The following is a 27,067-nucleotide window of genomic DNA, read 5'->3' as shown; positions in this document are numbered from 1 at the left end:
AATGATAACAATAATACTGTTGAATAATTCCATTCAATAATTCAACTGAGCAGGGGGCTGGACTAGAAGACCTCCAAGGTCCCTTCCAGCTCTCTTCTCTTCTCTTCTCTTCTCTTCTCTTCTCTTCTCTTCTCTTCTCTTCTCTTCTCTTCTCTTCTCTTCTCTTCTCTTCTCTTCTCTCCTTTTCCTTTCTCTTCCCTTCCCTTCCCTTCTCTTCTGTTCCCTTCCCTTCTCATCTCATCCCCTCTCCTCTCTCCTCTCCTCCTCTCCTCTCCTCATTCAACTTCCTCCCAATACAGCAGAAAGAAAAGTAGCTGATTTTCAGAATATTTCCTATGCTTAATGCAACCACCTTTGCTTTGTGCCTGTCATAACGTCTGCAAGTTGCGTACGTACACACTCATGTGCGTTGCAAAAATGCAATAGCCTCATATCATTTTCTGAAATAATTATAATTAAAATGAAAGAGAGATTAAAGGAGCAAAACATATCCTCCACAATATATGTGATTAATCACAGAAGAACCTGCAAAGTGGGCGAATCTGATTGATATTGCTTTATGTCTGAAAAGAAAACCTGGCATTTTAGTCTGACAGAACTGTTATTAGAGTTGGGGGGGGGGGGGAGGGAAGATTTATGTTCTAAGTGCTATCTAACCAATTAATTCAATGGGAATTATTTCTAATTGCTAATTAGTCTGAAGAGTGCGAATGGTGAGCAATTGTATAATCCATCAACTCTTATAAAATCAAGTGGGGTAATGAAATTGCATGCTATTAGCAATTATTACATATACATATTCATGTATGCTATATATGGCCTGAATGCACTCAGCAGAAAGCTTCAGAAGTCAAGGCTAAATCAGTAGGTATCTACGTAGAGAAATATTCATTTTGAATGGTTTGATATTTCATTTGCTATTGAATGTTTGCTTTAAGGCCATCTCTATTCTCCTTTGGTTTGGCTGCTTGCTGTTTGTTCAGCTCCATGGTGATTCCCCAAACACCAACACAGAGGTCTCCAAACTTGGCAGCTTTAAGACTTGTGGACTTCAACTCCCAGAATTGAAGAGTTGAAGTCCACGAGTCTTAAAGTTGCCAAGTTTGGGGACCCCTGTGCTAATATATCCTTCTAAGCTACCACAATGGTTGGGAAGCCATCAGAGATCCAATTGAGAAGAACATCTGAAAGAAACATGGTTCCTCTCTCCTAACCTGGCAGTAATGGTCAGTGCCAGCCCAATCAGTTGATAATTCTCTTTCCCCACACCAAATTTCCGAGAAAAGGAGACAAAAAAATGAAAGTCAATGAAGACTGCTCCAAATCAGTAGGTCATGTTATATGTTATTACTCTCTCTATAGCAGAACAGAATTATAACAGAATAAGAGAGTAGGAAGGGACCTTAGAGGTCTTCTAGTCCAACCCAATTCTCAAGCAGGAGACCTGATACCATTTCAGACAAGTAGCTGTCCTGTCTCTTCTTAAAAGCCTCCAGTGATGGAGCACCCACAATGTCCGGAGGCAAGGAGTTCCACTGATTAATCGCCCTCACTGTTAGGAAATTTCTCCTTGGTTCTAGGTTGGTTCTCTCCTTGATTAGTTTCCATCCATTGAATCTTGTCTTGCCTTGCTGTGCTTTGGAAAATAGGTTGACCCCCTCTTCTTTGGGTACCCCCTCTGCTTCACTTGATACTGTGGACTTCATAGCAATGAAAATTCTGGCCCAACTGTGACCTTAAGTCATTACAAAATGTTGTTTAAAGTCTAGCAAAATGTTGGATTTTTGCCAGTCAAGCCTTCTTAATTTCCCTGCGGCATTCCGCTCAAATTTGCAATTACAGAGTTAAATAATTTGCAACTATTCTTTTATCAATTTAGCTGACGGAAATGATACGTAATCTTTTTGCTTTTAACACATTTGCTGACAAACAGAACATGATTGCAAGAGATTAAGACAAGCTCTAAGAGTTTACACAACAAATATGTTTTCGTCTTGCAGCTGGTTCCCAATTAGCTAATTCACAATCAAGCCAAAACACTTTTATGTAGATATTACATAAGGTCTCATCTCATCTCATATCAGGTATCACGTAAGATTTTGCATCTTTCATTGGGCATTTCATGAGTTTTAAATTTCAGTAGATTTCTACAACTTCAAAATACATAACGGATTTTCTGCAGTATGAAAAAAATAATAATAAATCTGCCTTTCAGATGCCACATTCTGTATTAAAGCAATTCTGCTAACTTCTTTGATTTATAAATAAGAACCCGTGGCAGTTCTCAAACTGCAGATCTGACAGTTTCTATTTTGTAATATATTTGCTCTGAATATATAACGCCGCAACTCCTGAACACGACAGTTTAGTACCCAGAGATCTTGAAGCAAGCTGCAAAACACTTTCTTCAAATCACAAAGAAAATTACATATTCCATAACATCTTTTACATTACCTATTCAAACATCTGCGTGTATTTCTCTATCTTTCTAGCTGGTGACTACATGTTACAGTTGTGTGGGTGTATGTATGTGCGTGTATATGTGTGTCTCTGTGTTTGTATCTACATATGCTTGTATGTATATGCATCAGGGGTGGGATTCAAATTTTTTAACAATCGGTTCTGTGGGTGTGTCTTAGTTGGTGGATGTGGCTTGGTGGTCATGTTATTGGCTGGGCATGGCCAACTCAATATCACTCACATCAAGGCACGCATCTCCTCGCCTGACTGTGGGGATGCTGCAACAGTCATAAGTGTGAAAAAGGGTCATAAGTCACTTTTTTCAGTACCATTAGAACTTTGAATGGTCACTCCACACAAGCAAAGTACCAGCAAAGAAGGGGGGAAAAAACTCCAGAGAAGTTCCAGAGACAGGAAGTCTAGTCCTGCCAAGAATGTGAAAAGGGTTAATGGAGAGGCAGTTTCCGTAAGCAACACCAGAATGTTTCCTTCCTGCCTTCCTTACAGGATTAGGCCAGTAATTTCTTCTAACAACCAGTTCTCCAACTGCTTAGAATGTTAACAACCGGTTCTAGCAAATAGGTGCGAACTGGTGGAATCCCACCCCTGATATGCATGTACTCATTTCTCTCTGTCTGTGTGTATGTGTGTGTGTGTGTGTGGAAAGCATAAAGATTGTTTAGCAGATTGCTTTGAAAGATGTTTCTTTATTATGTGGTGGATATCTTTTTGAAAAAAAAAAGTAAGCTGTCTGGAGTCAATTACATGTAAGTTAGGCAGCTATATAAATTTGTTTAATAAAAGAAAGAAAGAAGGAAGGAAGGAAGGAAGGAAGGAAGGAAAGAGAGAAAGAAAGGAAGGAAGGAAGGAAGGAAGGAAGGAAGGAAGAAAGAAAGAAAGAAAGAAAGAAAGAAAGAAAGAAAGAAAGAAAGAAAGAAAGAAAGAAAGAAAGAAAGAAAGAAAGAAAGAAAAAGAAAGAAAGATGAAATTTGCCTTTGCTGGTTGGCCTGAGGCACAGAGAGGGCACTCATTGCCTGAGGTGGGGTCAGATCAGGTGGGCTGCTGGGAGATCTCAGGGGTTCAGAAGAGCCCCAACTAAGATTCTGTGCAGTTCAAAGAACCCCAAATCCCACTCCTGGCTGGCCACAGCCACCGCTCCCCTCCCCTCCCAGGAGTCCCCACATGGCCCGTTTTAGATACCAGTAAATATAGGGCTCAGGGAGGGAGAATAACAGAAGTTCAGGAAGGCCAGAAATGGGCCTGTTTCTGGCTTCGAGAGAACCCCCGGAGCCCAGGGAGGCTGTTTTTGCCCTCCTGGAGGCTCGAGGAAAGCCTCCGGAGTCCGGGGAGGGCAAAAATGCCTCCCCCCATCATGGTGCAGGAGGCCAACTAGGCCACGCCCACCATGGGCACACCCACCCAGCAACCAGTTGGGGTCCTGTCCACCTCTTAGTTCTGATTTCAGTACAGTTTTAAAATCATAACCTGCATAGTTTTAACATTTCAATTATTTTTTTTCTACTTGTTTCACCACTTGAAAGGCAGCGAAAGAATCTTATAAACAAACAAATAAACACAAATTGATTTAATTTAAATTTATTAAACATTTCATCAGCAAACAGGATCATCTGGAGAAGACTTTGAGACCATCTGACTTTGAACCAAAAAAACAAAACAAAAAACCATGCAAGATAATCCTATTCAGCCATGGATTAGATAATGCAGGATCGTAATACAGCCGATGACCAAAAGAGTAGAACAGCATAATTAAAAGAAGCGGGACTAAAACACAAGAAAAAGAAACGGTAAAATGATGTGCATTTCATACGTGAGACACCAGATTTTGGGACTGGAACAGATATTTGCAAGATTTAATCATAGCTGGAGAACCATATATTTTTCCTTCTGTTGATATCATTGTTTTTTTAATTTAATATGTGAGATGCCATTTAGGGAGCCTTCCATAGGATGGAAACTTTCTTAGGGGCAAAAGGAACATTTTCTACTCAATGAGTGACGTATTCTCCACACATTCAGTTTAAGTGTGCTTTTCAGTTAAAATTGTCGCCTAATTTTCCAGTGGAAACAAAATATGACTCTTCTATTTAAGTTATTTGGAAATAAAAGATTCTTGTCGGGTTTTATTTTATTTCTTTTAGTGCTGTTTCTTTCATGTTTTCCAGAAATTGCTTTCATAGCCTATTTAAATACATTCAATTCATCTTCAAGTGATTGTAACTTCATTATGTGAAAGGGTTTACTGAGTTGCCATGTCTTTCATTCATAATGCCATCCATCCATCCATCCATCCATCCATCCATCCATCCATCCATCCATCCATCCATCCATCCATCCATCCAAGGCATTGGCTAAAGCAGAAAAAAACAGGAAACAACTAAGACTATATTATAATATCCCCATTGCAGGAATCCCCATTGCTATATTCAGTATTAAAAACTACATTGTACAGAACAGACCACAGCCAACTCACCCAAGTTGTAATCATTATATTTTAAGTAGGACATACGTTTGAAAACCTAAAAATAATAGGTAAAAGAATTGGGATCATTTATCTTTTGGAGAAAAGAAATTAAAGGAAGGACATTTTCAAAGATTTTATGCCTGGTTGGCATTGTCACTGAGAACATGCCATACACCTGCTTTCTGTTTTCTAGAAAGAACTAGATTCAAGAGATAGATTAAACTAGAACTAGATTGTGGGTTAGTAAAATTCACCTGAAGTTTATTAAATACACAGATATTTTTTTTAAATTGGAAAGAGATGTTTGATAGCAGACCAAAAGATATTGAAAAGACAGAAGATAAATATCTCTGAAGATATTTAATTGGCACCCAGCGAAACAAGGACACATTCTTGATATCTGCACTAAAACACTTGCATGAATCAGGGGACAGTCCTTTCTGTCAAAAAAAGGTTCCACACCTGATCTGATTCAGGTTACTTGGAGGATACACATAAATCCCCAAGTTGCCTCAATGACCCTCAGAGAGTTAAAGACCAATCCACAGAGTGCTAATGAGCAGATGACTGGAAAGAATATAAATCCTTCCATGCCCCATCGGTCAGTTAGAACTGAAGAAACTTCTTGGAAGAAATATCTATAGAGATTCTCAGTCATCCAAGCCATAGTTGTCTCAAAGGTGCTTTTTTTTCCCCCAAGAGGCAACTGGACTTCCTTGTTTGTTTGTTTTTTTTAACTTTGAAGACGTTTCGCTTCTCCTCCAAGAAGCTTCTTCAGCTCTGACAGGATAGTGGGGAATGGAAAGATTTATACTCCTTGCAGACAGCTGGTCATTTGCATCCTTTTGGAGAGTTGTTGAGGCTACTTGGGGGTTTATCTGTATCCTCAGGGTCATCTGAGTGGTGCAAATTGGTGTGGAGCCTTCTTGGAACTGTTGAAAGGGCTGTGTGGTAGACTGGAGATAGATGATCTATTGAGAGGGGGCTGTTCAGTTTTGACACAGATGGCCTCTTTAACCCCTCTTTCAAACCAGCAATCCTCTCTGTCCAAAAAATGGACTTTGTTGTCTTCAAAAGAGTGGCCAGTGTCTTTTAAAGGCAGATGGACTGCTGCATCTAGTCCCCATGTGTTTGTTCTCCTATGTTGTGCTGTGCATTTATGAAATTTTTGTTTTGTTTCCCCAACGTACAGATCTGCACCCAGCTCACTGCATTGTACTGCATATATCACGCTGCCCAGAAACTGTTTTGGAATTCTTTTCAACATCTGAAATGACCAGTTGCCTTTTGGGTAAACCATGACTTGTATGATTGAGAATCTCTATAGACTGGATTCTAGGAGACTCTTCAGGAATGGTAGAATGGCATGAAAATCGCTTTATTTTCCATTCATGAGTTCTCCTGTCTCCATATTCATTCAGGTTTCATTCATATGAACCAACAGACATTGGCAGCGGCTAGAAATATGGGCTGCATGGTAATTCCACCCGGAAAAAGGCAACAATTCTAAGCTACTCCAAAGGTTTATTTCTCTACTGCCTTGCACTACGATGGACTGGGGAGAAAGTTTATGAGCTATGTTCAGTTAATGAGATCCTTTTCTGACCTCAGGAAAACACCATTTACTTTATATGCTGCCTTCTGGTAAATGAAGTTAGCCTGGTGTTTTTTCAGTCCTTTCCCCAGTGAACACTACTACTAATTTATACTACATCAACCTACATTGTAAAACATAAATGGATTGGAGCGGGAAGGGGAGGAGGGACTGTAGCTATAAAAGTTCGGAACCAATGCTTTGGATATAAAAGGCCACTATATACAACCTTATAAAAGAGAAAAATGGAAGTCAACAGCTCGTGAAGTGCCAGAGCTTTGTGCATCATCACAAACATGTGTTGCTGTCTCCATAAAAGAAATGAGTCACTTGGAATACAGGCAGAGCTCTACAAATCTTTCCTTAAAATGAAGATGGATTGGAGAGGATCCGCTCTCAGCCAAGGCTGAGACTAATCTCAGATACAGCAGGAGCCTCTTTGGCACGCCCCTCTGTATTTATCCAATCATTTTGGATCATTAGTGAGAATAAACAGAAGGTCTTAAATGGGATTGGCCACTATTTTTTTTAGTACAAGGCTACCATGCCATAAATCTAAGGCTAAAACATATAAAGAATGATTGCTAGAATTTGGTATGTCTAGTTTAAAGAAAAGAAGGACTAGGGGTGACATGATAACAGTCTTCCAATATCTGAGGTGTTGCCACAAAGGAGAGGGAGACAAGCTATTCTCCAAAGATCCTCAAGGCAGGACAAGAAGCAATGGATGGAAACTATCAAGGAGAGAAGCAACCTAGAACTAAGGAGAAATTGCTGACAGTGAGAATAATTAACCAGTGGAATGGCGTAACTTCAGAAGTTGTAAATGCTTCAACACTGGAAGTTTTTAAGAAGGGATTGGACAACCATTTGTCTGAAATGGTATATTATCTCTGGCCTGAGCAGGGGGGTGGACTAGAAGACCTCCAAGGTCCCTTCCAACTCTGCTGTTCCATTCCATTCCATTCCATTCCTATTCCTATTCCTATTCCTATTCCTATTCCTATGCCTATTCCTGTTCTTATTCTTTTATTCTTATTCTTATTCTTATTCTTATTCTTATTCCTATACCTATACCTATTCCATTCCATTCCACTCCACTCTATTCCTGTTCCTGTTCCTGTTCCTATTCCTATTCCTATTCCCATTCCTATTCCTATTCCTATTCTTATTCTTTTTTCTTATTCTTTTCCTATACCTATACCTATTCCATTCCATTCCATTCCACTCCACTCCACTCCACTCCACTCCCTCCACTCCACTCTATTCCTGTTCCTGTTCCTGTTCCTATTCTATTCCTATTCCTATTCTTATTCTTATTCTTATTCTTATTCTTATTCTTATTCTTATTCTTATACCTATACCTATACCTATTCCATTCCATTCCACTCCACTCTATTCCTGTTCCTGTTCCTGTTCCTATTCCTATTCCTATTCCCATTCCTATTCCTATTCCTATTCTTATTCTTTTATTCTTATTCTTTTTCCTATACCTATACCTATTCCATTCCATTCCATTCCACTCCACTCCACTCCACTCCACTCCACTCCACTCCACTCTATTCCTGTTCCTGTTCCTGTTCCTATTCCTATTCCTATTCCTATTCCTATTCCTATTCCTATTCTTATTCTTATTCTTATACCTATACCTATTCCATTCCATTCCATTCCATTCTATTCTATTCTATTCTATTCTCCTTTCAATGAAAGTAATAGAACAGTCATAAGCTAGTGAATGGCTAATATTCAGTCTTAATGTCAAAAACGAGCTGATGAACTCAATGAAGGAGTTGAGTTTTGGAGATGGCGAAAGATACAATGTCTGGCAAACTAAGTGAGATCTCAATCAGTTTGGATGGTAAAGATCTAAAGATGTGAGTGAAGCTAAAGAACATCAGAGAGATCCAGAGTAACCAGAGATGGTGAAGGACTGGGCTTTGAGGTTCTCCCCAATTTACCAAAAAGGGAGAAGAAGATGCAAAGAAGTCCTAGGAAGAACATCAATGTGAGAAAAACAGCAACACGATGACCCAGGAATTGGAACTTAGACAAAAAGAGACTTGCCACTGGTTACATAGACATTACTCAGTGTACCTGCTTAAAGATCTCAGCCTAGGCTGTTTCTCACAGAAGAATTATTTGAAATTAATCAGCTTTGCAGCTGTTCCATGGATTATCTTGGACAGTTAATCTGTTTAGCAAATGTCATTGACTTTCATTAAAGTGTTAACCTTCATTTTCATTAGGTAGAACAGTTTTCATTTGCTTAACGTTTTTCCCCCCTTCTGCCATATTAGAAGCCACTTTTCTTTAAGAAAAAGTTTGGTCTTTGTAGAAGTAGCAAAAGGTGTCACAAACTACAGAGAAGCCACATGATTCAATACACTACACCATTAACAGAGAGTAGCGTAAAAAAAATAAAAAAATAAAATAAAAGGAGATGTAGAAAGAGTACCTTGACAACCGATCCTTATCACAACAGTTTTCAATAAGCCATGCAATTGTTTGGAATAAAAGCTACATTAATGTGAGTTTTCAGTCACGTTTATTTCGTTGGGCGCTGAAGGTTGCATAATGTACAAAAAACCCCATTTTTTTTACTTTGACAATGGGTTTTAAATGCCATCTCTAACCCATTGAACATTCGACTGAAATCAAGGAGCGATTCAGATTAGATACTCAACGTCCCTCTTGCAGTATTATTCTCTCGTTCTCGAACACATAAGGGGCAGCTCGTGTTCTTTGGAGGTGGTGCACCACTGATTAACAGATGTTGTCAGAGAGGGGGAAAAAAAGGCCATTTTGATCTGTTTATGTGCAGTGTGTACCTGGCACTTTCGTAAGTTAAAGCGTAGACAAATCCTTGCCGCCAGGAGATTGTAATAACAAAGCAACAGAGAGGGAGAACCAGCGTGGTGATGGGAGACAAAAGCAATATTAAGGGACATTGCGGAATTTGCAGTGATGTTTGGTCATAGGCAGTAGAGCAGTTATTTTGTTATAGAACCAGGGCTAGTCCTATAATAGCAGGAGGGTCTTAAGAAAGCCAAATGTCATTGTTCAAAAGGATGATCATTTACGGTCATCCATCCATTGCCACCATAATAGTATACAGAGGTGGTATTCAGCAGGTTCTGAGCAGTTCTGAAGAACTGATAGCGGAAATTTTGAGTAGTTCAGAGAACCGGCAAATACCACCTCTGACTGGAGAGTTTAGAGTATCCTTCCCCTGCCACGCCCACCAAGCCATGCCCACAGAAGCAGTAGTAAAAATTTTTGAATCCCACCACTGATAGTATATAGACTCTTTGGCCAATGAATGTTTAAACAATGTGAAGACAAATTCCTTCCTTCCTTCCTTCCTTCCTTCCTTCCTTCCTTCCTTCCTTCCTTCCTTCCTTCCTTCCTTCCTTCCTTCCTTCCTTCCTTCTCTGCCTCCCTCCCTGCCTCCCTCCCTGCCTCCCTCCCTCCTTCCTTCCTTCCTTCCTTCCTTCCTTCCTTCCCCACTATGACTACATACAGACCCTTGGACCATAAGTGTTTAAACAATGTAAAGGCAACTCTCTCCCTCCATTTCTTCCTTCCTTCCTTCCTTCCTTCCTTCCTTCCTTCCTTCCTTCCTTCTTTCTTCCTTCCTTCCTTCCTTCCTTCCTTCCTTCCCCACTATGACTACATACAGACCCTTGGACCATAAGTGTTTAAACAATGTCAAGGCAACTCTCTCCCTCCATTTCTTCCTTCCTTCCTTCCTTCCCTCCCTCCCTCCCTCCCTCCCTCCCCCTCCCTCCCTCCTCCTTCCTTCCTTCCTTCCTTCCTTCCTTCCTTCCTTCCTTCCTTCCTTCCTTCCTTCCTTCCTTCCTTCCTTCCCACTATGACTACATATAGACCCTTGGCCCATAAGTGTTTAAACAATGTAAAGGCAACTCTCTCCCTCCATTTCTTCCTTCCTTTCTTCCTTCCTTCCTTCCTTCCTTCCTTCCTTCCTTCCTTCCTTCCTTCCTTCCTTCCTTCCTTCCTTCCTTCCTTCCTTCCTTCCTTCCTTCCTTAACCATCATGACTGTATATGCAGATGATACAGATGAAGAAACAACAACTCTCTCTCTCTCCATAACACTAGAATTCTTCATCAAATGTGTTATTAGTTAGTGAAGTGCACTGCTCCAAGACAAGGCCACATCTATTAGCTAATATTAATAATTAGCATTTATTTTCATTTTCAATAAATGAGCACTCAAGGAGGAAAAGGCCAACAGGTTTGATGATGTGTACTGTCAGTGGTAAATTCCATCCTACAATCTAGATTTTTCTTTTAAAAAAAGTCCTTTCTGCTGCTTTCGAAAAAATATGGAATATTTTTTGTTCTTGTTTATATTTCAGACTACAGTGAAAGCATCTTTATCTGTGTGTCTTTAAATTGTTCCTTTGAATACTGATTTCTTCTTTCGATGGTGCAGGGGTGTAAAGTTTTAATATAAATCTGCTCTGCATTGAGGCAGCTCTCCGCACATCTTATTTCATTCTGTTCTTGTTTAAGTGTTGATTTTAAAACTGTGTATGATATTTTTCTTCACGAGCAAGTGTTCCTGGAAAAGAAGATGGTTCGGTTTGTTGGTTTGTTTGTTTAAATTGAGGATACATCACGTTTATTGCAAGCCAAAGCTTCCATTAATATTTGCAAATGTATGCTTACTTTGCAATAACATATGCCTTTTTTTCTTAAAAAACAAAAAAGAAGTTAACTTATCATACTATTTTTTTCATGCATTTTTCCTAATATACTATTCCTTTTGGATTATTTTCCCCAAATACAGATGTGTTCCTCTTGCAAAATTATTCTGCAGAAGGAGATGAATTCCTGATTCTTTACTGAACCCTATGCTTGATTGTGTGCATGCAGCTACAATAGGGTTATAACCCTATTGTTATAAGTATGGTTGTTTTTCATTAGATTTTTTTTTACAGCGGTTTCTTTGCAAATTTTGAACACTAGACAAATCCTACGGGTGGGGGAGTTACACTCTTGGCAATGCAAATTCCATCCACTTTGTATATGCAAAAGGACCAGCAAGTCGCATTGTTATGGTAATGCAATCCTCATTTCGTGATTTTGATGAAAGCATCAGATCATGCAGGAGCCTTTGGTAAACACACTTAAACCCACCAAAATTTACATTTCTTCTGATTGTGTAATGATTATGCCACCTGACCTCTCAGATAAAAAAGGGATTTGAAACAAGCATGGATATTCATATGGAGGTGAATCCGATCCATTGATAATTCTGGCCCAGTGCAGCTGCATACAAGAATTTAAAACATGGGTGGGTTTATTTACACTAAGTGTAAGAGGTAGCTCCTTTCTATTCGGACAGGATGCTCGAGCAAATTAACAGATGCCCAAAATAAGAAGACAAATACAGAGTGGCTTGTATGAAATCAATACATTAAAACCAAATGCTTTTTAATAAAACTCTTTAGAAAAAAGATGTTAAAAACAATTGTGAAATATTTGAGTCAGAATAACAGAGTTGGAAAGGACCTTGGAGGTCTTCTAGTCCAACCCCATGCTTAGGCAGGAAACCCTACACCAGTGATCCCCAACCTTTCTTGCGGCGGCCCAGTATCCCCAACCTTTTTAATGGCGCCCGGTACGCATCAGCTGGGCGCCGCCATCTTTTTTGATGAAAAAGTGCTTCCGGTGACCTCACGGAAGCACTTTTCATCAAAAGATGGCGCGCCAGCACTCGTGAGCTTTCTGGGTAGAAATGGCTTTCAAAAAGATGGCGGCACCCAGCAAACCAGCGGCCCGGTAGGACTTGTTCCACGGACAGGTACCGGTCCGGACGGACGGTGGTTGGGGACCCCTGCCCTACACCACTTCAGACAAATGGTTATCCAATCTCTTCTTAAAAACTTCCAGTGATGGAGCATTCACAACTTCTGGAGGCAAGTTGTTCCATTGATTAATTGTTCTGATTGTCATAGGAAATTTCTCCTTTGTTTTAAGTTGCTTCTCTCCTTGATTAGTTTCCATCCATTGCTTCTTATCCTCAGATGCTTTGGAGAATAACTTGATTCCCTCTTCTTTGTGGCAACCCCTGAGATATTGGAAGACAGCTATCATGTCATCCCAGTCCTTATTTTCATGAGACTAGACATACCCAGTTCCAGCAACGGTTCTTTCTATATTTTAGCCTCCAGTTCCCTAATCATCCTGGTTGCTCTTCTCTGCACTCTTTCTAGAGTCTCAACATCTTTTTTTACATCATGGCAACCAAAACTGGATGTAGTACTGCAATGGTGGCCTTACCAAGGCATTATAAAGTGGTATTAACAGTTCACATGATGAAGCTGGATGTTCCTGAGCACAGAACCACAGGAGCTGGAAGGGACATTGAAGATCTTCTAGTCCAACCCAGAAGTCCTTATATCTTCCCAGACAAAATGGTTGTCCAAACTTTTCTCGAAACCCTTCAGTGATGGAGCAGCCACAACTCTGGGAGGCAAGCTATTCTACTGCTTAACAGTTCTCACTGTCAGTAAACGCCTCCTTATTTTCTGAGTTTGATTTCCCTTTGATGAGCTTCCACCCCATGGCTTCTTGTCCTGCCCTCAGATACTATGAAGGATAAATTGACCCCCTCTTCCCTGTGACAATCCTTGAAGTATTGGAAGACTTGAGGATTCAAGATGTACTATATGATCAAAGATGTGGCAGTTTGGGAAGGAAACCGGGACAAGTTCCTTTTACTTATCTTAATGTCTATTATTTGGCTATCATCAAAACCACCGGCAAAGCATTTTGCATGCAGAACTTTAACATTCTTGATTCCGGAAAGGTTTTCTTCTTTCTAAAGTGTGAAAGCCTCTGCAACAGTGTCAGATTAAGGTAGAGGCTTATATGTGATAATTCGAGAAAGCTTTGGATGCAAATATTTGCTCTTTGGAAAGAAAACATCGATAGATACGGTGCAAACACATTAATAGGTAATTATGGTCTCTTGCAACAACTCATCCTACCTCAAGCCCAATGAAAATTCCAGTCAAAACTTATTGTTAGCCAAGCCTTTGTGTATAAGTGTGTGTGTGTGTAGTGTGTGTGTGTGTGTGTATGTTCAGTTAGGTCTTCAGTTTGTATTTCTTGTCTTCTGCAAGATTGTCTTTAGGGCATTTGGGGTCTTAGAGTTATACAGGTAACAGATAACAGCAGTGGTGGGATTCAAAAAAAATTATTACCAGTTCTGTGGGCAAGGCTTGGTGGGCATGGTGTGGCTTGGTGAGAGTGTCAGGGGAAAGATACTGCAAAATCTCCATTCCCTCCCCATTTCTGGGGGAAGGTTACCGCTGGTTCTCCGAAATACTCCTCCCCAGACTCCCGGACTGGTCCCTGTTCTTCCCCATTGTTTGATCCTGCTGCCGTCTGCACAGGCTGATGGTGAACCACAACAGAATTTACTGAAACCAGACATATCAGCAGAAGGCAAAAATCATAAATCTGTGTCTCGTTTACTTTGGCCATGTCATTTGGAGCAAACCAGAGGAAGCGACTACGTTGGGAAGAGTTAGCAGTAAAAGGGAACCTTGCCATCAAAGAACATGGTGTGACCTGGCCCACAGAATCTCCACGAGCAAGAGTCTTACAACTTGGCCAGTTTAAGACTTCTGGACTTCAACCCCCAGAATTCCTGAGCTAACATGAATGGAGGAGGATTTCTGGGAGTTAAAGTCCACAAGTCTTAAAGCTGTCAAGTTTGAAGACCCTTGGCTAAGAGTCAGAGGAGGACTGAATGGATAACATCGTCATCATCATTAGAAGCAGACAAGCTTAAGAGAGTGTGGAAAACAATGCTAACATTATCCATGATTCCTCCTTGTATAGCAATAGCACTTAGACTTATATACTGCTTTGCAGTGCTTTACAGCCCTCTCTAAGCGGTTTATAGAGTCAGCCTCTTTCCCACAACAATCTGGGCCCTCATTTTACTCACCTCGGAAGGATGGAAGGCTGAGTCAACCTTGAGCCTGGTGAGATTCAAACTGCCAAATTGCAGGCAGAGGTAGCCTGCAATACTGCACTCTAACCACTGTGCCACCATGGCTCATGATGCTACAATTACTGTTCCTTCATCAGTTAGTAGAACTCACTCTAGGCCTGCAGGTTGAAGTTCAACCAAGACCACATTTCCTGGTCAATTAGTAGACCCGGAGGATCCATGCTGATGGATTTTTCTTCTTGGCCCACCATCCAAATCTCCAATCTGTGAAACCCATCACATGGAAAAAGTCACAGGCAATAACATTAATTAAGCATTATTATGGCAATTAGGTAGTATTTGTTGACTTCCATAACAAATAACATACCAATCATATCTGACCTAACTTTAAGAAATATCTTTTTTTAAAAAAAAAAAAATGGAAACAAGCTTAAATCATTTGGATTTTTTTTTTTAAAAAAAATAAGCAAATGTTTTTTTTAAATAAGCAAGCATAAGTGTTATACTAAGTCTCCCTCAGTTCAATGAATATATCTTAATAATGACATCACCTATATTGGGATATTGGGATAAACTTTCCAAGCAGATATCTAAGCTAGGGGCAAAGTTTCTTCTGTAATGTGCTTTCAAAGGAGATAATACCTTATCAGCTGATGTCTAACCTCAATAAAAATTAATGGGAAGCCTCCATCTGTGTTAATAAGAGCTGCTTTGGGCCATAAAACAGGATGTGTTTCATAAAAGTGTCACTGCTTGATTCCATTTGCACAATATTTATGGGAAAAGCTAACACTGAAAAGCCATCCTTAACTTGCACATCTCCCAGGACAGGAATTTAAAGACCACAATTTTTTTTTTTTTTTTGTTTCTATCACCAGGTTAAAAATTGCTGCTAGGTCACGGGTGGCAGGAAGGAGATCCAGAATAACTGGGTAAAAAAAATCCCAGTCAGCAAGGATCTCATTTCTTTCCCGTTTTAAGAATGCCATGTTGAATTGTTGACGGTGGTGTGGTTAGGAGGAGAATTCAGTGGCTAAGATTCTTGTATTCCATGATCTTACAGAGGTCTTTAAACCCCAAAATTGCTAAATATGGAGGGCCCAGCAACAACCTGAACTTGGCTAGGAGGTAGTACTTCACCATTTCCTTTTTTGGCAATACATTTTTTATTTTTGTATTTTAAAAGACATCTCTTTGGGTGAACAATGTGGTTCCAGGTTTTTACATTTCAATACAAACACAACCATGTTTACATATTCAGCTTTCATAGTCAATCTCATTTCATATTATTACTTATTCCATTTTTCTTTAAATATTCTCATATATTATTATGTTCATTACACTCATTTTATCCAATTTCTTCATATTAGAGCTCATTTCATTTTTCTTTAAATATCTCATGCCTTCTTTTATAACATTATCTAAATTCTTGTTTCATTTCTGTACTGATTAAGCATATTTCCTTTTATCTGGCACGTTTGCAAATTTATCACATGCCATTGTTCCATTCATTGTTCAATAAATTTCATCCTAATTCTAATTATCCCAAAGTTATCCCCTTTCATTGTCAATTCGAGCTTGCCACCCTGTACTTCACCTTTTCTTGTGGAGCACTTGCAACTTTTGGAGGGAAGTCATCCCACTAATTACCATGTTCCCCCCAAAATAAGACCCTGTCATATATTTTTTTTGCCACCAAAAAAAAAGGCACCAGGTCTTATTTTCAGGGGATGTCATCCACTGACTAACCTCACTTGCGTGCATTGCCCCTGGCCTCTTTTTCGCTTCTCAGAGGCCTTCAGGAACTTCTTCTGTGGCTGGCAAGAGTTTCCGGAAGATCTCTGCAGCCAATAACAGAGCTCCATTTTGATCCGGAGCTCTGTTATCAGCTACAGAGGCTTTCAGGAAAGCCTTGCGGGCTGTAGAAGAAATGAGCCCAGGTGTGTGTGAGGCCTGGCTGCAACTGTCTGAAGGTAAGTTGTAGGGCAACTCCACCACCACCCTATCCCCACCCTACTTTAATTTTTACCCATGCTCTGTGGAATGGGCTGGATCTTAATTAGGGCTTATTTTGGAGGGTAGGGGTTATATTGGGCACGTGTATAAAATCAAGCTAGGGTAGGGATGGTGGGGTGAAGCTGCCCTGCAACTTACCTGACTTTCAGGGTAGGTCGGGGAAACAGGGTAATTAGAACAATTAATCAATGGAACGACTACAAGGTTGCCTATCACAGGTAGAGCTCCCAGGTCCCATCCAATTCTGTTGTTTTGTTATTCAATAGCTTTACTTCTGAATTCTGAATTATTTGCAGTGGATGATATGAATCTAATGGAAACGTAGAAGCAGTTTCAGCGTTGCCGGCCATTGTCCATACCAACTTCTTTAACAAAATTGAGTGGTACCCAAGCCAACTTGGTACCGATTTCCTCTCCCAATCCTGGTTTGCCAGTCTTGAAATGGCACATTCTTGAAACACCGCACATGGCATTGTGCGGTGGTTTAGCGAGCTAGTCTCTCACTTGTGTTGCCTTGTGGAGGAGTTGGTTGTCTTACAAAGGACTCAGACACGTGCCTCCTCAGCTTTAATGATATTGCTAATAAACACACTTATTCTCCAAGGCTGCTTGTGCTTTACGTTGCTGTCATGCTATTCCCCATGTCACTGCTGTGTGCTATTTTTAAGCATTTAGACTTAATCGTGTTTCCTTCATTTCCAACTTCCAGTTTAACTCTTTTGGTGCAGCTAAGGCATCTGTAGCAGATTGTATACCACATAATTACCAGGAAGGAGGAAGGATTCTCTTCTTTACAATGCACCGATGGGAAATTGCACCCTGCTTTGTGCGCTATGCTTCGTCTATAAATAGAGCTCTTGGTTGTGCAAACAGCAGCAAATAGCAGTGTCATTTGCCAAAGCTTTGGTAGATCAAGGGTTGAGTCACATACCTACACACAAATGCACTGACAATCTTAATCAAAAGTCCAAGAAGCAATGGATCAAGGGTTGAGTCACATACAATAAACCTCTAATTCTTTTTTTAACTTGCTTTCTAAATTAATTCTTTTTCCTGAGTTTGTAAAACTTTTGGAAACAGCAGTGTCATCTGCCAAAGGCTAGATAGATCAAGGGTTGAGTCATACACACGCACACAATCATACCAGAAATCTTAATCAAAAGTCCAAGAAGCAATGGATCAAGGGTTGAGTCATGTAGAGTAAATAAATTTCTGATTCTTCTTAACTTGCTTTCTGACTTTTTCCTGACTTTGGAGAGCCTTTGGAATCTACAAGGAAAGAAAAGGAAAGGAAAGGAAAGGAAAGGAAAGGAAAGGAAAGGAAAGGAAAGGAAAGGAAAGGAAAGGAGAGGAGAGGAGAGAGGAGGGGAGGGGAGGGGAGGGGAGAGGTGAAAACAAATTTCATTTTGTTTTCCAGCATCATCGGCAAGAAAGATTTACCATCATAAATAAATAAACAAATTCCACCCATTTCTATTAGCCTACATTTTTCACATTTACAGTTCAAGGGAAAAAACATGATTACTATCCTGTGTTTCTATTATCTCAAATTTTTAATTAGCTGTTTGGTTTAATTGAATTTTAAAGACCAGACTTTGCCATCTGCTGAAAATGGCAAGTGGACCACATTTTTAAATGTTTCCTCTCCAGTATTTCCACCATGGTAAGTGTCCGTTGCATCTTATACTTCCATTTTTAAAAATTCAACTTAATAGGTACATTTAAAAATGATATCATATTTTGTTTTGGTATACTTGATTCTGATCCTAAGGTGAAGCAGGGGGCAACATCCCAGTATATTGCAGATGAGTTTAAAAATAAAACCTAAGCAGGACTGGATCATCTTAGTACTTGGATCATAGATTAATCAGAGAACATGAAAAAAAGAAGAAGAAAATCCTTGGAATTTCCATGGCATAATCATGAAAAACACATTTCATATTCCCACACAAAAATGCAATGTTCAGGTTTCGTTTTGATGCCTTTGAGTCATTTTTTATCTCCTGGTGATTACCTGGAGAAGTTTATGCAGTTTTTACAAGCCATTATTATGTATTTAAGGGTAGGGGCACCATCTATATACAAAAGGAAACTGAAGGCTACCAATATATGAAGAACAGTTGCAGGAATTGGGTTTGTCTAGTTTGATGAAAGAAGGACTAGGAGTGACATGATAGTAGTGTTTCAATATCTCTGGGGCTGCCATAAAGAAGGAGTCAAGCTATTATCCAAAGCACCGGAAGGCAGGACAAGAAGCAACGGGTGGAAACTAATCAAGGAGAGGAGCAATCTAGAACTAAGGAGAAATTTCCTAATAGTGAGAACAGTTAATCAGTGGAATGGCTTGCCTTCAGATATTGTGGGTGTTCCAACACTGGAGGCTTTGAAGAAGAGATTGGACAACCACTTGTCTGAAATAGTATAGGGTTTCCTGCTTGAAAAGGGCATCGGACTAGAACTATTGTGCTCGCATGCCAGCACCCACAAGACAATGCATGTGCCCTCCCACATCCCCTGCACATGTGCACACAATCCCCCCCACTGCCCCCTTACTTGCACTGCACCTCACAGCTGATTTTTGGCTGGTTTGAAGCCTTTTTTGCCCTCCCAGATGCAGGCTTTGCAGGGCAAATAATAGGCCCGTTTCGTCAATTCTGGTGTTTAAAGGAAGTGACGTAACGGGCTTATTATTCGTCCTGCAAAGTCTGCAGAGACTTTTTTCAAGCCTCTGGGAGGCCAAAAAAGGCCTCAAACTAGCTGAAAATCAGCTGTGAGGCGCGCGCATGTGCAGTGAGGTAAGTTTGCCTGCGGCTTGCGTGCCAGCACAAATGGCTCTGCGTGCCACCCGTGGCATGCATGCCATAGGTTCGCCATCACGGGACTAGAAGATCCATGCTAACTCTGTTATTTTATTATTCAAAGGCTTTTCTGCTGTAAAACAGTCTTGTTTTTTTTCTCAAAAATGTTGGAGAGCAGGGGTTGATTTAGCTAGAACACTGGTGTTGCCACAAGAATATTAAAAGAAAGATACATGGGTGGACCAAATTCAGAGAGGATATTTTCACGCATGGCTCTGAGACATGGAAACGAAGGTCAATGGCAACTGCTGTAAAGAGAGCCTATATCTCCTTCTTTAACACAAAACCTGGAACGTCCTGATCCATTTCACATTCCTTGCCTCCTACCTTGAGCGAGTTGTTAAAAATAGCTTGAAAGTTGCTTTGTTTCTTTTGAAAGTGTTTGGTACTAGAAAAAACATTGATCCAAACAATATTAAGTAGCATAATATGAAGTTAGCACGAACATGACATTGTTACTGGGGTCGCTTGGGTGCATTTATCTACTTTGTCTTTGGATTTTTACATGTAGTCAGTGAATGAAATAAAATGTGACTTTACTTTCAAAAGAGAAATCAATATTTTTTCCTGTCCAGGAGGGTTGGGTGGGTTAACTGATTCTTGGCTCTAAATAAACATGTTTTCCAGTGGTGGGATTCAAATTTTTTTACTACCAGTTCTGTGGGTGTAGCTTGGTGGGCATGGCAGGGGAAGGATACTGTAACATCTCCATTCTCTCCCCACCCCTGGGGAAGGATACTGTAAAATCCTCTTTCCCTCCCCACCCCACTAACCTGCTTTCCAGCTCCATTCTCCTGTGCAGGGCAACAAAAGAAGACCCAGACGATCAGCTGGGACTCGGGAGGCAGAGAATAGATGGGGGCGAGGCAGACAGAGGTGGTACTTGCCGGTTCTCCAAACTACTCAAAATTCCCACTACTGGTTCTCCAGAATTGGTCAGAACCTGCTGAATACCACCTCTGATGTTTTCCAGCTTTCTTTAGGTACTTGCTGCAAAATCATTTCTGAAAACATTGTATATGTACACATAATATAGATGTGTAAGGTGCAGCTGTGTGCAGCTCCAACTCACAAGTTTTTATTAATATTCACTTCTGCAGTATGTGGGCCACACTTTTAAGTGGTAGGTTAAACAATTATGAACCCAGGCACCACAAATATGAGAATTTATCTTTCTGGGACACCCACGTGTGTATAGTCATATACAGAATCTGATCTATTTATAGCTCTTCTGTTATAATTACTGTTACCATGTACATTTGCGATCTACAAAGATTAACAGGCAATCTTAAATAACTATTTAAGCATCCCTAATTAAAATAATAGATGATTAAGATCATATAATTGTTAGCAATTAAGTTATTGGATTTTAACACAGGGGATGTGCAAGCTTGAATCCAAAACTTGATGCTCGGAGCAATATTACATTTTTGTGGCTGGGTAAGACTAGGGGAAAATGTTTAATGTAATGATATTTCCTAGTTATCCCTTCCATTCATTTGGCACAATGACAAAACAACCCACATTATCATTTTCAAATATATATTAGTGACTTCAATCATCGAAAACAGGACTTAAAGCTTGTAGAAAATGAGTAGAAAGGGACATAATGTAGAGAATGAAAAATGAATGAAAAAAAAATCTGTTGTTTTGGGTCATTATATACACATTTGAGTATATCATATATCAGCATGTTAATGTTAATATTTTCTTAGGCACAATATGGTGCCTTGTGGCTTTGCTTCAAAGACCGAATTAAGCAATGGAAAACAAGAGAAAGTTGATTTTAGATAATGCCTGCCTTAATGACCTCTTTAGAGTTGCTGTTACCATTAATTAAATAAGAAATATTCAAAGCAGAATCTGGAATTCTATATTTAGAAGAGCGCATTGATACCAGTGGGTCATCAGTCAATGCTAGATGAAATCTTATCGATGCGTAATGCGCTATTCACTGACCTTGGGGAAGAGTTGGCTAATTGAACCTGTGGGCATTACAGCTTGAAACCAAAGTACCAACAGAACAAAAAGAGAAATGTATTAACTTCACTTTTCACTGAGCTCTCCCATCATGTACCCAAAGAAATCTTGCAGTTCAGTAAGAATATACTTACTAAAGAAGTAAGTAAGAAGGATGGTGAATAAGAAAGATACAAATAAAGGTATTAGATTAGCAAAGCTGGCTGAGGAATTCTGGGAGTTGAAGTCCACAAGTCTTAAAGTTGCCAAGGTTGGACACCCCTGTATTAGATGGTTTATTGAGTGGCACGGCGATCTAGAGTTGAAAATCTTGCTTCATAATCAGGAGGTTGTGAATTCAATCCTAGGCAGCAACAGATGGGTAATTGCTGCGAACTAAGCATAAGTGTCAGGAAGGGCATCTGTCTAGTAAATGCTTGAGCTCCATTCAGCTGCCCTGACTCCACCCCAATGCAAGGGATTATAGGGTTATTAAAAGAAAGAAAAAATAACTAGATGGTTTATTGGTTGATTAGTTGTATGACCATATCAAACATAAAACTAAAATTATAAGATACACGTCCTGGATAAAATGGATATAAGAAACATACAACATTAAAATACCAATGCATTAAAAACAAAAAGTCAACATTCATGTATATAAACAATTAAACCAATCTGTTTGATATAATGGGTCAACCACCTTAGCTATCAACATTTAACAGTTCAGCTCATGCATTAAAGGAACAGAACAGACTAGACTAGACTAGACTAGACTAGACTAGACTAGAGCTGGAAAGGATCTTAGAGGTCTTCTAGTCCAGCCCCCTGCTTAAGCAGGAGAACTCATACCATCTCAGACAAGTGACTGTCCAGTTTCTTAAAAACCTCCAGTGATGGAGCGCCCACAACATCTAAAGGAAAGCTTCTCCTGGTGTGATTCATAGCTGTTTCTCCTTAATTCCAGGTTGCTTCTCTTCTTGATTAGTTGGTTCTTGTCTTCCCTTCTGGTGCTTTGGAGAATAATTTGACGCCTCCCCTCTTCTATGTGGCAGCCCCTCAAATACTAAATATTAAAAAGAGAAAGGTTGATTACTTCAGAAAATAGTTCTTTGGCCACTGACATTACCAGTTGCTAAAAATTTAGAGGAACACACAAAGAGAATCTGCATGATTTATGACAACATGAGCAAAAGTAGTTCAAGATGACCTGATGTTTTAGTTTACTTCTGTTCCAAAGATGGAGAACACTGAGCAGAAATTATGGAATATAGTTTAGGCTGAAGTTATTTTTAAAAACATCTTTAAAGAAAAATAAATTAGTCTCAGTGTCTCAGATGCAGAGTTTATGTCTCACCCGGTTAAAAAAAAAAATCTTTGTAATCTCCAGAATCAGAGCTACAGCAATATTGTAATTATACCATAGCTTGGTATGGCCATAAAAGACCAGATTTATCTTCAAAATGAAATAATTTTGATTACATCTGACCTGAGAAATTGATAAGCTGTTATTACAATTCCTGTTGTTAACGTGTACCGTGCCCTTATTCTTTATATCAGAGACACATTAATCTCCGCTATGATGTTATTAATCTAATAAGCATTTTTCATCTACTTTCAGTTCAGTCAGATTTAGTTACCAAGGTTTAATTCACGTAGGACTATCAGATTTCTTTATAATTACTAATATATTCACACAGCAGGAAATTTTCAGGAGTGGGAAAGGGGTGATGTATCTGAAATACCTACAGTCAAATTTTCCTTTTGATATTCAAACCAGAAGATTTTAAATCTGAATAGATAATTTTGTCGAAGGATTATAACATTAGAACGGAGTTGTTTCTTTATTTATTATAATGACCAAAGTTTGATCAAATAGAAATAAAAACTCAATAAAATAATTGGAACTAGGGAATCCAATCTAACAGAAGCAAAACAATTCTTTCCTTTATTTCTATTTTTATGGTTGCAAGATACTACGGAAGACTTTCTACAGAGGGAAGTTTCTTCCAGATCATCACCATTGTCAATAAGAATATATTTCAGGTCTTGTCATGGCTAACCTCCATACCACAATTAATACTTCATATTTCAGGTCACGTGAACAAAAGTGGCTTTTTTGTTTGTTTGTTTAGGACAGTTCCAGAACTTAAGAACTGAAGATTCTGTCCCTGCTAATCTAAATTAAGGCTCTGTCAAAAACTGAGACAACCTTAGTGATGGTAAGAGAAGATGCACTGCAAAATGTTTTGATTGCTGACATTTCCATAATCAGGTCTGGGATTTGCACAGTTCATTAATTTCCACACACCAATACAAGCTTGCTGTTTTTCTTTAACCATTTCAGTAGACACCAACAATCGAAATCCAGGACTTTTGACATCATACGGTCGAAAGTAGGAGAAAACCACTTGCGACAGAGAGGAAGGGTAAAACTATTTTCTAAAGCACCTGCAGGCCAGACAAGGAATAATGGATGAAAACTAATCAAGGAAAGAAGCAACCTAGAACTAAGGAAAATTTTTCTCACAGTGAGAACAATCAACCAATGGAACAGCTTGCCTTTCGAAGTTGTGGGAGCTTCATCATTTGTGACTTTCAATAAGAGATTGGACTGCCATCTGTCAGACATGGTGTAGGGTCTCCTGCTTGGGCAGGGAGTTGGACTAGATGACCTCCAAGATCCCTTCCAGCCCCATGATTCTATGATAAAATTCCGAGTAAACAAATCAAATCAAGTTTTTTACAGTCAAAGACCAGAGACCAGAACAAATAAAACACTTGATGTATATCCAGTTAAAAAGTCTAGAATAAAATAATAAATAGCAGTAGTACTTAGACTTATATACCGCTTCATAGTGCTTTACAGCCCTCTCTAAGCAGTTTACAGAGTCAGAATATTGGCCCCAACAATCTAGGTCCTCCTTTTACTGATCCCGGAAGGAAGGAAGTCAACCTTCAGCCTGGTGAGATTCAAACTGCCAAATTGCAGGCAGCTGGCAGAAGTAGCCTGCACTACTGCATTCTAACCACTGCACCACCACAGCTCATAACTGATAAATCTATATTAAATAACAGATAAAATCTATCTTAAAATCACAATTTGGCATCCAGTTACACATGCCTAACTATACTATAATATCAATCCATAAACTGTGAGGCCTGTAATCATTAAATAGGTAAAGAATAGACATAAATAGACATTTCTGGGTCTAGGGGGCGGTGCTCATCTCCATTACAAAGCCGAAGAGCCAGCACTGTCCGAAGATGTCTCCGTGGTCATTTGGCCAGCGTGACTAAATGCCAAAGGTGCACAGAACGCCGTTCCCTTCCCACCAAAGGGGTCCCTATTTTTCTACTTGCATGTGCTTTTGAACTGCTAGGTTGGCAGAAGGTGGGACAAGTAATGGGAGCTCACTCCATTATGTGGCGCTAGGGATTCAAACCTCCGAACTGCGGACTTTTCTGATCGACCAGCTCAGCATCTTAGCCACTGACCCACCACGTCCAACAGTCGTTAAATACTAAAATGTAAAAAATAAATAAAATAAACAGGGTTTGCTACATTGGTTGTGTAAAATAGCTATGGTGGATTATTTGGAGATCAAAGGCCAAAAGGCTGACTGTGTGAAGCCATCTTAACCTTCTTCTAGGAGATGCCAAGAAGAGGAAGATGAGAAAAGTCCCTTCATCCCCTTTCAAAACATAAGTCACGACACCAAGGCTAAGTGCCACATTGGAAGAGGATCCCAAATCACTCCTGCCCTCCCAAATCTATTAGCTTTTGCAAATGCTATTTTCCTTCTTCATCTTCATTTCTTCAGCACTCTGCAGACACGAAAGGTTAAAGCTTACCCAAGGGACATGATTTCAGGGCTTTTATAAATTATTAAGTTTCAATTAGCATAAAAGTTCATTTTCACCTTACTAAATGGCACCCTCCTTAAAAGTAGATAATTTAGTGTCGTTCCAACAATACAGAACACAGTGAAGACGGAGCGTGGTAAGTTCTTCATTCAGACTTGTTTTGATGCTCCGAGTCGCTGCCGTTTTGATTAGTTATGTCATCAGCGCGGCATAACCTGATAAGTAAGCCATGAAATGTCACGGCTAATAAATATCAATTAACTTAATCATTATATGAGCTGCTACTGCGATATTCAAAAACATATGGTAGGATTGGTAAGGTTTTCCCACCCCAGCAAAGCTCAGGGGCACCACCTCCTAATTGCATGGAGGCAAATGAACTTCTCAACAATTAAGAATGATAAAATATGCAGACAACAATTTGCACGCCCACACTGGCAATTAACAATCTTGAAAGAATTTGTCAAGTTTTAACAACTTTTAAATCTCAACCATGCTCCCCCCCAAAAGAACTGGGAGTCATTATTTTTTTTTTTCCAAAAGAGTTTTCAACTTAAATCAAGGTTATTTAAAACTGGTGTAAAAACAGCATTGCAAGAATTGTGAAATCGTTATGAAAAGACTGGATCTAGTGTTCATGATCAGCAAAGATTCTTGAATGAAGAAAATGGAAAACCTCGGAGAAAATGCAGAATGTAAAATATTCCCGTTGGGAAAATAAAGACAGTCCAACTCCAACTTACAAAAAAAAAAAAAAAGACTGAAATAATTCTGATGGGCATAAATTCCAGAGATAACAGAACAGACTAACAGGGTAGGAGAGGACTTGGAGGTCATCTAGTCCAACCTTCTGCTCAAACAGGAGACCCTATACCATTCCAAACAAATGGCTGTCCAATCTTTTCTTAAAAACCTCCAGTTTTGGAGCAGCCACAACTTTTGGAGGCAAGTTGTTCCGTTGATTAATTATTCTCTCTCTCAGGAAATTCCTCCTAGTTCTAGGTTGCTTCTCTCCTTGATTAGTTTCCACCCATTGTTTCTTGTCCTGCCCTCAGGTGCTTTGGAGGTTGAGCTCCTCTTCTTTGGGTCATCCTCTCAAATATTGGAAGCCTGCAATGATATCACCCCTAGTCCTTCTCTTAGTTAGCCTAGACATACCCAATTCTTGCAACTGTGCTTTATATGTTTTATCCCCTAATCGTCTTTGGTGCTTGAATTTTGATATATAGTGTTTGGATACTATATCCAACTTCTTTTAGGTCATGATGGAGAAAGAAAACAAAAATGAAATAATCTCTTCCTTCCCCCCAGGAAAAAATGTTCGTCTGGCAACTTGCCAAAGTCTTAAGTTTGTTTGGTGTCCTGCCAATAAATTATTTGGGAGCTCACCTTTATCTTTCAGAATTGCCCTTGCTTTTTCAAAGATAAACTATGCATGGAAAAGAGGGATGTTTTTTTTTTTTTGCATAATTGTATTGCCTAAACTATTCTTTTTCCCAAACCAACACCAGCAACCCAGAACCCATGAAGTTCTCAAAGTAATTTTGCTGCTACTGCTAAACAGTCCTTCAACCCAGTGGTGGGGTTCATTTTTTTTTTACTACCGGTTCTGTGGGCGTGGCTTGGTGGGCGTGGCAGGGGAAGGATACTGTAAAATCTGCCACCAGAGGTGGTATTTGCTGGTTCTCTGAACTACTCAAAATTTCCGCTACTGGTTCTCCAGAACTGGTCAGAACCTGCTGAATACCACCTCTGCTTCAACTGTGGTAGAAAACCCTGAACACCAGCTTTTCATTGTCTTAAGGATTATATTGAGCGAAAATTTAAAATAGACTACATA

Source organism: Notechis scutatus, chromosome 10 (assembly GCF_049901735.1).
Source record: "Notechis scutatus isolate UNSWTSFEM ecotype Mainland chromosome 10, rNotScu1.2, whole genome shotgun sequence".
In the NCBI taxonomy this organism is placed as follows: Eukaryota; Metazoa; Chordata; class Lepidosauria; order Squamata; family Elapidae; genus Notechis; species Notechis scutatus.
This window is presented reverse-complemented; position numbering follows the sequence as displayed.